At 41.1% G+C, this 14,839-nt stretch overlaps 1 protein-coding gene across 1 annotated transcript in view; it reads left to right on the forward strand.

The window, feature by feature from the left end:
* Nucleotides 1–5,396: 5,396 nt before the first annotated feature.
* The window catches only part of PAK5 (p21 (RAC1) activated kinase 5), a 148,479-nt gene continuing 139,036 nt past the window's right edge, over nt 5,397–14,839 (forward strand). The window contains exon 1 of the mRNA XM_042445112.1: nt 5,397–5,582. The gene's annotated coding sequence lies outside the window, so the exon portion shown is untranslated. The remainder of the gene's footprint in view (nt 5,583–14,839) is intronic.

Here is a 14,839-nt window from a genome sequence, read left to right on the forward strand (position 1 = left end):
GGTAACAAAGGTTTCAATAAGCCTCCACCACAGCTGGTCTTTCCTCCCTAATCTCCTCCTCACATCAACATTGATGTTAATAAATAAAATAAAAATTCACTTGGTGACAATAGTGGAAATTGGGGGGGGGGGGGGGCCCCAGGGGGAAATCCTTGTGAATGGGGGGGGGGGGGGGGTGCCTGAGGAGAATTCCCTTATCCATGTGAGGTGGACCTGAACAAGATCATTTCTCAGCCTGCTTCCTTGTGAATTAAAAAGAAAATAAATCTCAGCTGTGCATTTAATATACTGTGTCATTTACTGCTAAGGCAGGCAAAAGTCAGATTCCCGAAGCATCAGCTCAGAGGCAGCTGGATCAGAGCCACACAGCTTTAATTTCTGAGCAGGAACTACCATTGGGAAGAATGGAGAACAAACATTCAGCAGATTCTCTTGATTATTATGCCATTCTTTTATCAGAGCTGTATTCTCAAAGGATTGAAAAAACAACATCAGGCAGAGGGGAAAGTAACACAATGAGTTACTTTTCCAGCACTGAAACAAGGAATGGCAATGGGTTACTTTGCAAACCTGGTAACTAGTAAGGGGGGAAACGTTACTTCTTAAACGTAGTTTTCCAAGTTCTACTCAGATAGATCCGAATTATTTTACCAAGAGAAAGCAAGATGGTTTCCCACTTGAAAAATTTATCTGAAACTGCCCCTAAACTGCCCTTTAAAAGTAACTGTTGAAAGGAACTAAAATAATTCATTATACCAATAAAATAACTTGACTGTTACTCATTTTACTTTTGAAATCACACTTGCTTTTCCACCCCCAAAATAACCAGTTACAGGTAATAACATCAGCTGCAACTGAATACTTCCAGTCTAAGTTTAAATGGGAAACTTATGGCCCTTCAGAGGTGCAATTGTACTATAACTCCGACCAATAAATATGAGTAGTCATCAGGAATGATGGCAGCTGGAGTCCATCAGTATCTGAAGGGCTACAAGTTCCTCTCTTCTGCTGTAATAATGGCAGTTGTATAGTCACCCATTTTAGATTATTAAAAGATGTGGTAACTTTACATTTGGATTCATTAAAGCCACAGTAGTAGAAGCAGATAACATTGTATTTAGGGTAATTATGAGATTTTATTTATTTATTTTATTTACTGAATAACTGACATGTAGTGAGAAGTAGTTAGAACAAAGATGGGCAAAAAGCAGCATGTGCGGACCAATATTTCTATACATGGTACTGCTTTTGTCTATGGAATGAGGACAAGCGTGACCAGAAACATCTGGAGAGCTGCATGATACCCAGCCTTGTATTCATGTAGTGGAAATGTCTTCCTTTTCCTTCATCTTTCCTCCTGCTGCCTTCTGTGACACCAAAAACCTGGCTGTGGAGGGTTTCCTGGATTATCTTTTAGAGTGGCATGAGGGATACATCAAGGAGGGGTTTCAAACTACTCCATTTTTTGCTTATGGAAACAGTTCCATCACTAGAACCATCCTATTGAATATTAGCCAAGATTACAACATTATCAATAAACAGTTACACTTTATTTTTAAACAAAAATAATAATTAAGCACCAAACTCAGTATGCAACATTCCAAACAATGGCCTGTTACAGACTGCCAAAATAAAGCTACTTTGGGTCTCTTTGGAGGTATGCTATTTAAATGATGCATGCATCCTAAGAATCTGGAAGCTGCCCCAAAGCTGCACTCCAGTGCTTAGGAATGGAGTGTGGCTTTGGCACGACCTCTGGACTCTTAGGACCCATGTATCATATAAATAGCATACCTCCAAAGAGACCCAAAGCAGCTTTATTTTGGCAGTCTGTAACAGGCCAATGACTTTTTATTTTAGGCCTGCATTGAATCAGAAGCATCAAGGAAAATGATAGATCTCACCCATGGAATGGGATATTGGGTTGTGAAGATTCTGATGCTCTTCACATAGTATTCTCTGACTTAGATGGATTTCCAGTGGAAATGAAGACTGTATATTGTATCCTGTTCCTGCAGAATGCAAGTGTTATTCATCTGTGTGTAACATCACTCTAATAGAATTATTATTTCTTTTCATTGTCTGTTGTCTACTTATTAAGTATCTACTCTACTTTGCTATGTCTACTAATTAAGTTACTACTTATAAAGTCCCCTTAGTAATTGTTGGATCACATATGCAAAACTAATTTCCAAAAGCATGAAAAAGTATGAATTTTTTTAGGCATGGGAGGAAAAAACACCAGTGTTTAAATTTCACATCAGTGTTTGGAGGGATGGACATATTAAGTGTAGCTCAAATTAAATGTTTCTAAACATTTTAAATTATATATATATATACACACACACACACACACATACACACACACATATATATATATAAATGGAAGAGTGATGATGGTGTGATTTAGATGACATGACAGTGTTTAAATATTTCTAAAAAGAGGATTCTGGGAAGGTGTGGGTGTTTGCACCTGCAGACTATGTGGATCAGTTCTAAAAGCCAAGAAAAAATAGACACAAGCTGCTTGTCTATGCATATATAAACATCCTTGCTTATATAAATTCCACTCCAACTGGGTTAGTATGTCCTGGTTGCCATTTCCTGCCAGTTTATGGAAAACCATTAACCATGGCCAGAGTCTCATGACATTATGTTTTTAAAAATAAATCCAGAATTTCCTTCTTGTTTTTTTCTTGTACTGTATTTATGACTGTGGGAGTATGGCTTAAACGAGTTACTTACACATTTTGGCTCCCCAGAAATTTTGGATTTCAGCTCCCAGAATACCTAACCATAGACCAAGCTGGTAGGGGCTTATGGGAGTTGAAGTCCAGGCCACCTGGAGGGCCACAGTGGGAGAACCACTGCCTTAAAGGATATTTCTTTGTAAGCTTAAGGCATTGTTTGCTTAGTATGGTTTAAGCAGCCACAGGATTACAACTGCTTCTTCCATTTGCTTTTATCAGAGCCATGATAACAGTCTCCTTCAACCTTGTGGATTCCAAATGTCTTGAATTTGAGCTTCTGTCATTCCCAGTCAATATGGCCATACTGTCTGAGGAAGATGGAAATTCTGCTCCATGATGTTTGGAGGGAACTAGGTTAGGGAGCACTGCCTTAGCACCTGGATTTAATTTTTCCAAGTGAGACTGACAGCCTGTTTCTCTATGAACATCCACTATTGACAGTGGGGCTCTCAATCTTCCCTATAAGCAAAGAGTACAATGTCTCATTCTAGGCATGGCATCTCAGGAACCACTGGGGAGAGCAGTATGCTTCTGTATGACCCCTTTGTGGAATACCCGTAAAGATCATTGTACAAGTAACACATCACCTTTGCTTCAGTGCATCTCAATGGCTATGCAGAAAGTCAGCTTGGCCATGTGGAAAGAATCTGTGTATTTTGATAGCCATTCATTGTAGGCATGCTGCTGCCTGAGGCAAAGGATAAGATGGCTCTCCCATTCCATTGCACACACAAATAGTGAGAATGCTGGCACCTGAACCTTACTACAACAAGTGTCCATGATGGCTGATGGCTTCCAAGTCACAGGGCAATGAATCTGCTCTGGGGAATGATCAGATGTTGAGGGAGCTGTCCAATGTACTGAAGCCTAGCTACCAAATAGGTACAAAATCTTGGACAGATCCTTTAAATTGAACAGTTGCATTGTGGTTTGGATGAAGTTAGCTCTCATGAGCTCCAGGAACAGGAGATTGTAGAAATGAAGAAACTGAGAAAATGACAAACATTCCCATGACAAGATTCCTGCAATTAATGCATGTAGACATCAGGGTGGCAGAAGGAAGCCTGGTATATCTACTGCTATGTATTTAAAAGCTTCAAGTTGCTAAAAAGGATGCAGGCCTCCTTTAAAATGCAAATTGAAGTCAACATTATGTTCAACATCATTTACCATCCCCACTTGAGAGGTAACATAGACAGAACAGCTGTGGCAGGCTCGATCCAACAATTTCCATTCTGGAAATATGCAGATCCTGTGAGTGACAGGCTTCCATTTTGCAAGAAAGCTGTGAATGATTTGAGGATGTTACTCCTCTTCTTTTATTTGATTTATGCACCATATTCTTCCAGAAAATTTAGAGTCAAAGACAACATCGCTTTCCTCCTTTCCATTTTATAACTTTGTGAGTTAGGTCAGGGTGAATGACAGAGTCAGTGGTGGTTCCAAAGGAAGAGTGGAGTGGTAATCCACTTCAGTAATTGTATAATATGTTGAATCCTATCATCAAAAAAGGTCTCTGAAACTTGGATGGCTTCTTTACAATTTGGACTAAAGTGCAAAGTCAATTGTCTGCCCCACTGACATTGGACCAGCTTCAGGGGAAGGCCATGGCAAACCCCCTCTGAACAAATCTTGCCAATAAAATTCCATGATAGGTTCACACTAAGGGTTGCCATAAATCAGAAATGACTTGAAGGCACACAACAACAACAACAACAACAACAAGTGTTTAAATAATGTAATCGTTTAATTCTATTTTAATTCTAACTTTTGTATGTTTTTAATTGTACTGTTCTTTTAAATGGTAAACCACTTTGAATTCCAATTTTGTGGGGAAAGTGGGATGATAATAATAATAAGAAAAAGTCTGCATGGTATAGTGGTTTGAGTGTTGGACTGTGACTCTGGAAACCAAGGTTTGATTCCCTGTTTGGCCATGAAACCCAGTGGGTGACCTCAAGCAGGTCACACCTCTCAGCCTCAGGGGAAGGCAATGGCAGCAGCAACAACAACAACAACGAACCTGTGTGGTGTAGTGGTTTTAGTGTTCGGGTGCAACTCTTGAAACCAGTTCTCACATCTATACATGCTAATGGGAAATACGATGGCTCGTACAATTCTGACTTTTGTGGTGAGTTGTATGTCTTTGCATTTTAGGATCTTGTCTAGTTCTTTTGTAGCTGCTCTCCCCATCCTTATTCTTTAATTTTCCATCTGCAGTCCCTGTTCCCATCAATGTTTGATCCCAGGTATGAAAACTCTTTTACTACTTCAATTTCCTCATTGTCTAGTTTGAATGTGTGTAAGTTCTCTGTGGTTGTTATTTTGGTATTCTTTATGTTCAACATTAAGCCTGCCTTTGCACTTTCTTCTTTGATTTTCCTTAGTAGTTGTTCCAGGTCTGGGAGGTGCTAGTGTTGTAGTGTCCTCAGCATCTCTCAGACCAAACAGCATTTCTCTCTTCTCTGATCTGCCTTAGCAGTTGTTCCAGCTCTGGGAGGTTCTCTGCTAGGATTGTGGAGTCCTCAGCATCTCTCAGACCAAACAGCATTTCTCTTGTGCCCCCCAAGAGAGGCCTCTTCTGCTGCTGACCACTGTGTGGCGCTGTGGAGCCCTGGCCGGCGGCAGCCCGGATGTAGCAGCATCAGCAGCATCAGCTTGAGCAGCATCCTCAGCACCAGGAGCCCAGTTGCCTCCTGTCTGCCAAGTGGCAGGAACATGGCGCTGGAAGCAATGTAAGGAATGCAGGCAGAGAGGCAAACAAGCAAGAAAAGCAGCTTCCAGGGAGCGATGCAGCAGCCGGAACTCGCCTGACAACCTGCCAGCCTGGAGGTAAGCAGGGGATGGGCAGGGATGGGGTGGGTGGGTAGCAATGCCACCTGAGCTGGCACCCAGAAGGGGATCCAAAGATCTGGGCAAAGGGAAGCAGGGAGAGGAGGTGGTGGGGATGGGGATGCCTCCAAAGCCTTTTGTATCCAGTTTCTAGGGCTCCAGGTCTCTTTCTCTGGGCAGCTTTGCCATGCCTTCTTCCAAAGGGTGCCAGCCTTGGGGATGGGAGACTGAGGAGGGGGCCAGGGCTGGCAAAGAAAGAGAAAGAAAGAGAGAGAAAAGGGGGGGGGGAGGATGCCATAGTGCCAGCCTGGGTGGGATGGGAATCACCCTCCCTTTTTATTGCAAGCATGGTCAGAGCTGCCAAAAGAAAAAAAAGGTCCTCTTTTCCTCTATGCCTGGAACATGTGTGTGTGTGTGTATGTGCATAGACACGCCTGCCTGCTCTAGGAGTCAAAATCCTCACAAAGGCACATGCTGCTGCCATGCCTCCATTGGGCAAAAGACCCCCTTTTCCTAAAGGAAAAGGCTGCTGTGGATGATGGGTGGTTGGGAGCACATGTGTGATTATGGCTTGAGCATACAGGCGCACACACATTGGCCTGCATTAGAGGTAGGTGGGTGGGTGGGCCTCCAAGAACTGGATTTGCAGCCCAGATAGGGAGGGTGTGTCGCCTGTGTGTGGACCAAGGCATGGAAGGAAACAAGAAGGCATTGAAACTGGATCTGTGTTTAAGACGACCAGTAAAAAACACACACCATAAAACAAAAAACATAACTTAGTATCCATATAGCACCACATATTTACAGACAAAGCTACAGCTCCACACACCACACATTCTAGCAAGGAGTGGTGTAATAGAGCCTAACAAGTAAGAAACAACTTCCTTCCCAGCAGGAAAAGAAATAAGAAAATCAATGAGAAAATAAATCTTCTAAAAGAAACTGGATCTATGTTTGCATGTGTGTGTTGTGCAGTGACCTTGTCATTTGGGACTTCGGGGAGAAAAAGAGCAAACACAGGGGGGAAATACCATTTCCCCTCAAACCTAATGCAGCTATGTCTTATTTTAAGGCACTCTGATGGGGAAATGTAAGTGCTTGTGAACACCAAGGTATTTTATTCCAGTTTGATTGGACCTCTTTCTTTCTTTCTTTTTTTGCTGGTGCACACAGCTGATAGAAAAGATGTTAAAGTATCCCATAAGTTGGAATTAAAACAGAAATAGCACCTTAGCCCAGTTACAGGAATATTGTTATTACGTGTGTTTTGGGCAGGCTAGTCATTTTTGTAAAAGGAAATATGTCGCCTGTGTGTGTGTGTTTTAATAAACTTTTGCACAATAGAAGATAAAATCCTAACAGCTAGCGCACAAATTGTGCAATAGATAAATTTAAAATGCCACGGCTTACTCAGAAGTAAAACCCACTGCATTCGCAGTAAGTGTGTATAGATTTGCAACCTTAAACAAAATCAGATTATTTTTTTAGTCCACTGTGGCTATTCTTTTCATTCTGGATTTTTTTTTAAATCTAAGAGCAGGTAAAAGGCGATTTTAAAATGCAAACTGCAAGTAAGTTGTTTTAAAGCTAAAGAACCAAGTTTTCCTCAGGAGTCAAATATTGCACAGGAGCTCAGTCTAAGAATAGAATAGCACATTGAGAGAGAGAGAGAAAGGGAGAGAGAGTATAGACATTAGGCAGGAAATCTTGGAGACTCGCCAAATAAATCAATAGAAGATAACACCAAACCTCTTTGATTATGCTGAATTAAGCTTCCAAGCTTAATGGAGCTCCCAAGCTTATTTTTGCCATTGTTCATATGGAAGGTAAAAGTCCTTGTAGATGTTTGCTGCTTTCTTTGTCTGACTCCTTGCACATTACCTAAATGCCACAGGATTATTTTGGATTTTAAGACCTTTTTGGAAGATACAAACAAATAAAATTTAAGTTACTTTGAATAATTTATTCCCTGACCAGGGCAGAGGCAGAGATACAACAGCTACTGCTACTGACTTCACTGTGGAGTTAGGAAACTATAGAAGACAGAGACGCAGATGAAACACAAAAGGAAATTGCTTACAGCAAAAGAAAGATCGAATCTATTCCAGGGTCCTGGAAAGGTCTGTCCTATCCCTCTAAAACCTTAATTTTTGTTTTTGGCCTTCTACTCAAAGGGTGGATCTATCCACCCTTTCTGTTTTGTTGTGTGCCTTCAAGTAATTTCTGACTTATGATGACCAGGTGAAACTATAATGGGGTTTTCTTGGCAAGTTTCTTCAGCAGGGGTTTGCCATTGCCACCCTCTGAGACTGAGACAGAATGAATTGCCCAAGGACACCCAGTGGGTTTTCATGGTTGAGTTGGAATTTGAACCCAAGTCTCCAGAGTCCTAGTCCAATGCTCAAACAACTATGCCACACATTATTCATAATGCCCCTACCTAGCACCACTAGATGTGCCTTCAAGTCCTTTCCAATGTACGGTGACCCTAAATGAACCTATCACAGGTTCTTTTTGCACAATTTGTTCAGTAGGGGTTTGCCTTGTTCTTCCTCTGGGGCTGAGTGGGGATTCGAACCCTGATGTCCAGAGTCATAGTCCAATGCTCAAACCACCATACCACACTGGCTGTCTAGCATTACCAGAACATTTGGGGGGGGGGGATGTATAAGTTAGTTAGATAAAGCTGTCTAGCAGTGCTTCTGCTGGTGCCACCATTCTCACATAAGCCAGTCAGGAGGATTCACTGATAGAGAAGAGTTTCTCCTAGAAGTCGGGTTGCCCAGTACAATAATGGTTATTACACAACTTTAATTGTTAGATAAAAGAGGAAATTTCATTTGGTATTGCTTGCATGGCAAGGGGCTCCTGATAAAATTCTCTCTTCTATATAACCACTAAAGGGACAGTGACCCTGTCCCTTAGTTCACCTGGTAACCTTAACTAAAAGGTTAGGGTTTGCCCTTGATCCTTCAGACTTGGAATGTGCCCTGAGTTGCATGCTATTCCAGAGGAATGAAATGAGTTCTACACTAAACCTCTTCCTGACTCACTAGGTTTTTGAGTGCAAGGAGTGTGTGTACACACGGGGAGCAGTATTCAGATCCAAAGATCATGTGCAGTCAGAAATGGTTACAGCACAGACAGAAGTTCACCACTCAGTGGAAACTATGTCACAGGCACCTGGGCAGTAGGGATAGCAATCTCTTGCATACAGATTTTGCATCTTTGTAAAATGAACACAAAACTCTGAAGTTTAATTTGGGGTGGGGGCTCAGTTTTCTTCTGCATCATGGAATCTTTAGCAATTGTGTTCTCAAGTCCTTCCTGTACACATGGGACCAAGAACAGCCCATCATTTTTAACTGATGAAAGTTCAGATTTTGATAACCAAAGTTGGTGCCCACAGAGGAGCTGCTGTTGAACTGCAGCTCCTATTAGCATTAGCCGGCATTGCCTATGGTAAGCAATGGTGGGATATACAGTCCAATTCAGAGCCACATGCCCCCTAGCCCTGTTTTAAGTCAAGGCAAGAAGATGGAGGGGTTGCCCTTCCCAGTGGGTTGCATGAAGATGTTGTGACTCTATGACACTAGCGGGCAAACAGGATTTAAACAAGAGTTAAACTAGAGAAAATCAGGAAATGGCTGAAGTTTATCACACGACGATTACTGGTTTTCTCTAGTTTAACTCGTTTAAATCCTGTTTGGCCACTAGTGTGATAAAGCAGTCTGGTTTCATTTTCGGCTATTTTTTGGCTGGTTTTGGGAGGGGAGTAGGTTATGGATGGGAGCTTTGGTCCAGTTTCAGTGGGTTTGAAGGGGGAAAAACTGGCCATTTATCAATACGTATCAATGGAGGCTTTGTGCAACTTCAGGGGTTGCAAATTGAGATCTCCAGGGCCACATGTGGCCCCTGACTGCACCCTGCTTACTCCTGTACTGAGGGGCATATGCAAGACAGCATATGCAAGACCTCCCTGCTGCAAAAGAGCTGAGGGTACAAACTACAGGTTATTGAGAGATATTGACCAGTTTGCTGATCACCAGTGTGGGCTATGCTACTATATAATGAGAGAAATGTTTCATCTTTTTGAGACCACTGGGTTTCTCATTGCTGGATGGGCTGTGACTGAATATTGCCACTTGCAGCCAGGCCTGGGCTTGAGTTTTCCAGATGCCCATATTTTCTTGCTGTGAGTCAATACCTGATAATTTTTTTAAACATGCCCTTGGTTTGTACAAAAACATAAATCCCACTTTTCTGGTGCTTCTGTAGATTATTCAGAAACAGCAAGTAAATAGAAAATGTTGAATGAAAACATCTGAGCCTGCCCAAATTTTAAGATCTTTGGTGGAGACACTTCTCTCAATTGCACCACTTTCAGAGACATATTTGGTAGGAATGTGGGAGAGGGCCTTCTCTGTGGCTGCTCCTGCACTGCGGAATTCCTTTCTTTGGGAGGCTAGGCTGGCTGCCTCCTTGCTGTCTTTCTGCCACTAAATAAAGATTTTTCTGTTCCAGCAAGCATTTGGAAACTGGTTTTTCTGTTTTAGTTCTGTACTCTTTTAATTTTTGTTTTCAGGTTAATGTTTTATATGACTTCAATTCTATGGACAGTTTAATATTATTTTAATTTTAACTTCTTGTTTTTGTTTGGTTTTCTTTTTTGTTAAAATCAACATGTAGTGTTACTTGTGTCTGTTTTTATTCTGAAAGCTGCCTTAAGTCCCTCTTTTGGAAAAAAGGTAGAATATAAATAGATTGATTGATTGATTGATTGATTGATTGATTGATAGAAACATTATGATTAAAGATATATATAGCAGATAATACATTGCATGACATTTAGAAAATAAATGCCTCTCTAAACCAGAAGGTTTTTGCAGGGTACCCACCCTTTCTAAGAAAGGACTATGAAACGAGATTTCCCTCCTAATGGGGCATTCCCCTCCTCCTTCAGTCTCTTTTCAGTGTCCTTTATCAGGTTTTCCTGCCTTTGGATACTGGCTGGCAGCCAGTTGATGCTTTAATTGTCAGCATGCTGTGTCCTTCCTTCACATTGGCATCTTGGAGATTAGCTTCCGTTGGATGGAATCCACACATGCTTATTTCAATAAAGTGGCAATTATTTATTCCCAAAGGGGTACTGTTTTCCTTCTGTTTTCTCCTACTTTGGTGCACTTCTACCAAGAGTGTGCATTTTCATTTAAATCTCTGGCACCCATGGTGTTTTGGATCGCAGCTTCTACAATTCCTTCCCATTGTTCATGCTAGCTGGGACTTGTGGGAGGTCGAGTCCAAAACATCTGGAGGGCTGGAAGTTTTTTGCCCCATATTTAAACTCTGATTCAGGTCTGTGTGATCCTCATAGTAGGTGTGCTAACATGTCATTAAAGTACATGTGCAACAAAACAGTACACTGTTGGCTCCCTATCAAGGATTGCTTATGCAGTACTAGTGATTCTCAACTGTAGGTTCCCAGATATTGTGGGAACTGGATTGTAGGTCCCCAAATCTCCTCCAACATGGCCAGTTGACAGGGGTTTGGGAATTGTAGTCAGAGCTTTGAAAAATTATTTTTAGACTAGAAATTCCAGTGGTAATCAGTTCTATTTAGTTTATATATTTTGAATCTTAAAAAGAAACAGTGTGGTTAATAAGGATAGTAATCTTACATTAAGTTACAGTTGTGCAAGTCCTACTGATTCAACACATTTTATCTGATACATCAGTAGCATACTTATTATCTCAATGGTGCTTATGTAGCTGACACATGAGGTGGTGGTATCAACAGACAAGAGGAACCACTAGATTTAGAGAAAAAAATATTTAAAGGAAGGCAAAGGTAACTTCTCCTTGCAACAATCCAGTGAGCCAATTTAGAATGTTCAGTAGCCACAAAATGCTTACTCCTTGTTGAAGACCTGGACGAAGGAGGGATGGAACAGAGTAACCTGGAGGGAAAGCCAGCATGGCATAGTAGTTTAAGTATAGGACTATGAGTGGGAGAGGAGAGTTTGAATCTCCACCTAGCCATGGAAACCCACTGGGTGATCTTGGGCAAGTCATACTCTCTCAGACTTGGAGGAAGGCAAAGGCTAAATAAATGTGGCCAAGAACACCCGGTGAGAGGTTTGCCTTAGGGTCATCATAACTCAGAACTGACTCGCCAACAATAGCATCCTGGAGGAGGGCATGACTGGATGGGACTCAGAGCTGGAGTGTTCCCTGTTTCAAGATTTTGTTGTTGTTCTGATGTGTTTGTACATAATTTTGAAAACAGTTGCAGGCAGGGTAAACCTCATTTTTAAAGAATAGCAATGTACAAGAGATCATGCAGTAAATTCTCTTAATCTTTCAGAAGTTTTTGTTGGATGATTGCCTTCTGGGAACCTTTCCAACCAAGTTGCTTCCTCCTTTTCTCTTCCCTAGTTGTCCTATTGGCCAAAATATCAAGAATTGCCCTGCTTCTGCTTTGAGAAACAGATGTCTCCACTGTGTATTGATTGCAAGCCTCGTCTCTGAATGCACAGACCAACTGTACACATTGACTTATAACAATGCCTGTCTGAAATATTTCATGCTAGTTTGCTGAAGGATGCTTGTCAGATTTTGAAAGGTTTTTACACTGAACATTGTGACAATATATCTGAGCAATGATGATGTGTAAGTGGAAGAGATCTTCATCTGTTTCTTATGGTTTGCTGACATAGGAGTTGCTCCTGTTTTTTTCAGTCAGGCCCCAAAGAACCTCTAAAGTTAGCTTGCAGTGGTTTGGAGGAGTTACATTTCTGTTACATTTCCCTCAGAGCTATCCATGCTCCTTATCTGTCTGACTCACACTTGATGTCCTTCTATGTTCAGTGGCTCACAGCTGAGTTCACCTCTTGTCTTCAAAGAGGCTGCCCTTCCCTTTTGGGGTTTACCACTTCATTCCGGTTCCCCTGTACTTACTTTCCCACAATTGTGCTTCCCACAATTGTGTTCTTATCTGCTGCAGCCCAGGCTACTTGTCTCTGAAAAGCCTTGTTGGATGAATACTTGAGTTTGGCTGCAACTTCAGGATGCCAACAGCTGAGACTAATGGAAATTGGCATGAGGCTAAATTGGGACTTGTGACTTTCCAAGCTGAATCCCGATGACCATCTATATATGGTGGCTCACCAGGCACTCAGTAAGCCTCATGTCCTTGCTGTGTGTCCCCAAAGGAGAAAGCTGTCACCCACCTGGCAGGCCACTTTACTTGGCTAACTCAGAACTGGGCAAATGTATTTTGCTGCTTGGGATGGAGCAGTAAATGGCAATCTCCCACTTACCCACATTAAAGTCTTTTGTATTTAAAAACTGGAAAGCATGTATTCACAGTGGATGAATAAAAGGAGAAAAAAATCCCATGTGCTATACAACAGTCAAAAACTTATATTTCCTATAAAGAAGAAGACCAAATGGTGATAAGGCCAAAACACATTAAGCTTTTAAAGAAATCAGTGTTTTTGAACATTGATAAGCACATGGGACTTGGTCTCCTTTCATTCTTCCATTGTATTTAAAACCAGCCACCTGAGGAAAGAAAACCCCACACATGTGTCTCCCTCTTTGTGATAATACCAATATAACAACAATACAGTAAGTAACTAACCATTTGTTGCCTTGGTTTGAGACTTCAAATCTGTTGCTTGTGATAGTTGCTATACTCTGCTGTTAGTGGACCTGGTCCTTCGCTAATGGGTTCAGCTTGTTTTGGGTCTCTAGTTGTGTAGGCATTGTCTGTGTTGAGCACCTTTTGTATGAGCTGAAACCATCCTCACCCAAATAATTTTTATTGTCACTGATAAATGACTTAGCATTTTATAGTATTTTATGACAGTTCAGATGCTTTCTTGAAGGGATTTTTGTTTGTTTGTTTGCTTGTTTGTTTGTTTAAATGGAACTGGAGATTTTGCCTCTATGGGGCAGATGAAAATTCAAGAGAGGTGTGCTTTATTGCACTTAGTGGTTATAACTATACCCTCTTCCCTGTAATGTCTGCTCATGTTTAAGACTATTAGGTGTTTGTTTAGGTAGGCTTTTCCATTTTATACTCTGTGTTGTGTGCAGAGGAACATAGGCTTCAGCAGTTCTGCTCTGCCCAGCACAGCACTTCCTAGTGCTGCAACCCAATCTCTTAATGCACCCTTCCTAGACTGAGTGCCTTCCAAATATATTGAACTACATCTCCCATCACCCCAGTTTCATTCTAATAGGAGTGTAGAAGTTGTAGTCTAACATATTAGGCACCAGCTCAAGGAAGGCTGCAGAACTACAATCCATTTAGTCAGGTGATAATTCCAGAGAAGCACATTATTCTTTTCATGTTGGTAGATCTGCATCTGTGTGATGTGCAAGCCCAGAATTATGATGCTGTGCATTGCCCTGAAAAAGGTTGGAGAAAAAGTTAAAAACAACAACAAACAAGCCAAAAATTTGTGTATGTATATGGGATTGCACCAGTATTGGACTAAATGGGGAAAAAGATAAGTTGAAAAATGAAGTCCAGATGTTATGGCCACTAGCTTCAATAATAACTGTTCTCTAAAAAGTGCTCTTTTAAATAAAGCTGTTTTTGTTGAACCCATGCTAACTGAAGGATTTGTTTCTGAACAGCATTTTTTGCACTATAAATAAAGTGATTTTAAGAAAGGAACTATTTGTGGCTACTGGTTAACAATGAACAGCTGCCAATAAATTGTTAAAGTTAAAATGTTTCAATTCAGTCATTGTTGTTCCAGTAAGAGGGTTGGAGAATAGTGATAACAGACTTTAAAAAATATGAATAATCAATTAAAAAGGAGTGTTTTCTTTTTTAAAGTCATTTTTAAAACCAACCGGGTTTAAACCAGTCAGCCCTGGCCCTGAATCATTGGACTAGTGGCACCTATTGCAGTGAACATAGCAGTGGAGAGAAGAACTTGGAAAGTTACTTTTAAGAAGAATGAATGTAGTGACATGGCAAAGCCATCCATAACTGGACAGGGAGAGCATGGTGCTCTGGGTCCCACAAGGGAAGTGAAAGGCGATCCCAAATCATCATCCTGCCATTATAGGTGGCTACAGCATGTCATTGCATTCATTCTTCTTAAAAGTAAATTCCCAAGCTCCAGATACAAATATGTTCCCTAGTGAATCAGGCTGAAGCAGAAGTCAATTTAATGAGGACCATTTTCAAAACCTTACTTTTAATTTTTTTTTAATGGAAATACTAGTTCCATCCTATT

The sequence above is a fragment of the Sceloporus undulatus genome, chromosome 1, assembly GCF_019175285.1.
Source record: "Sceloporus undulatus isolate JIND9_A2432 ecotype Alabama chromosome 1, SceUnd_v1.1, whole genome shotgun sequence".
In the NCBI taxonomy this organism is placed as follows: domain Eukaryota; kingdom Metazoa; phylum Chordata; class Lepidosauria; order Squamata; family Phrynosomatidae; genus Sceloporus; species Sceloporus undulatus.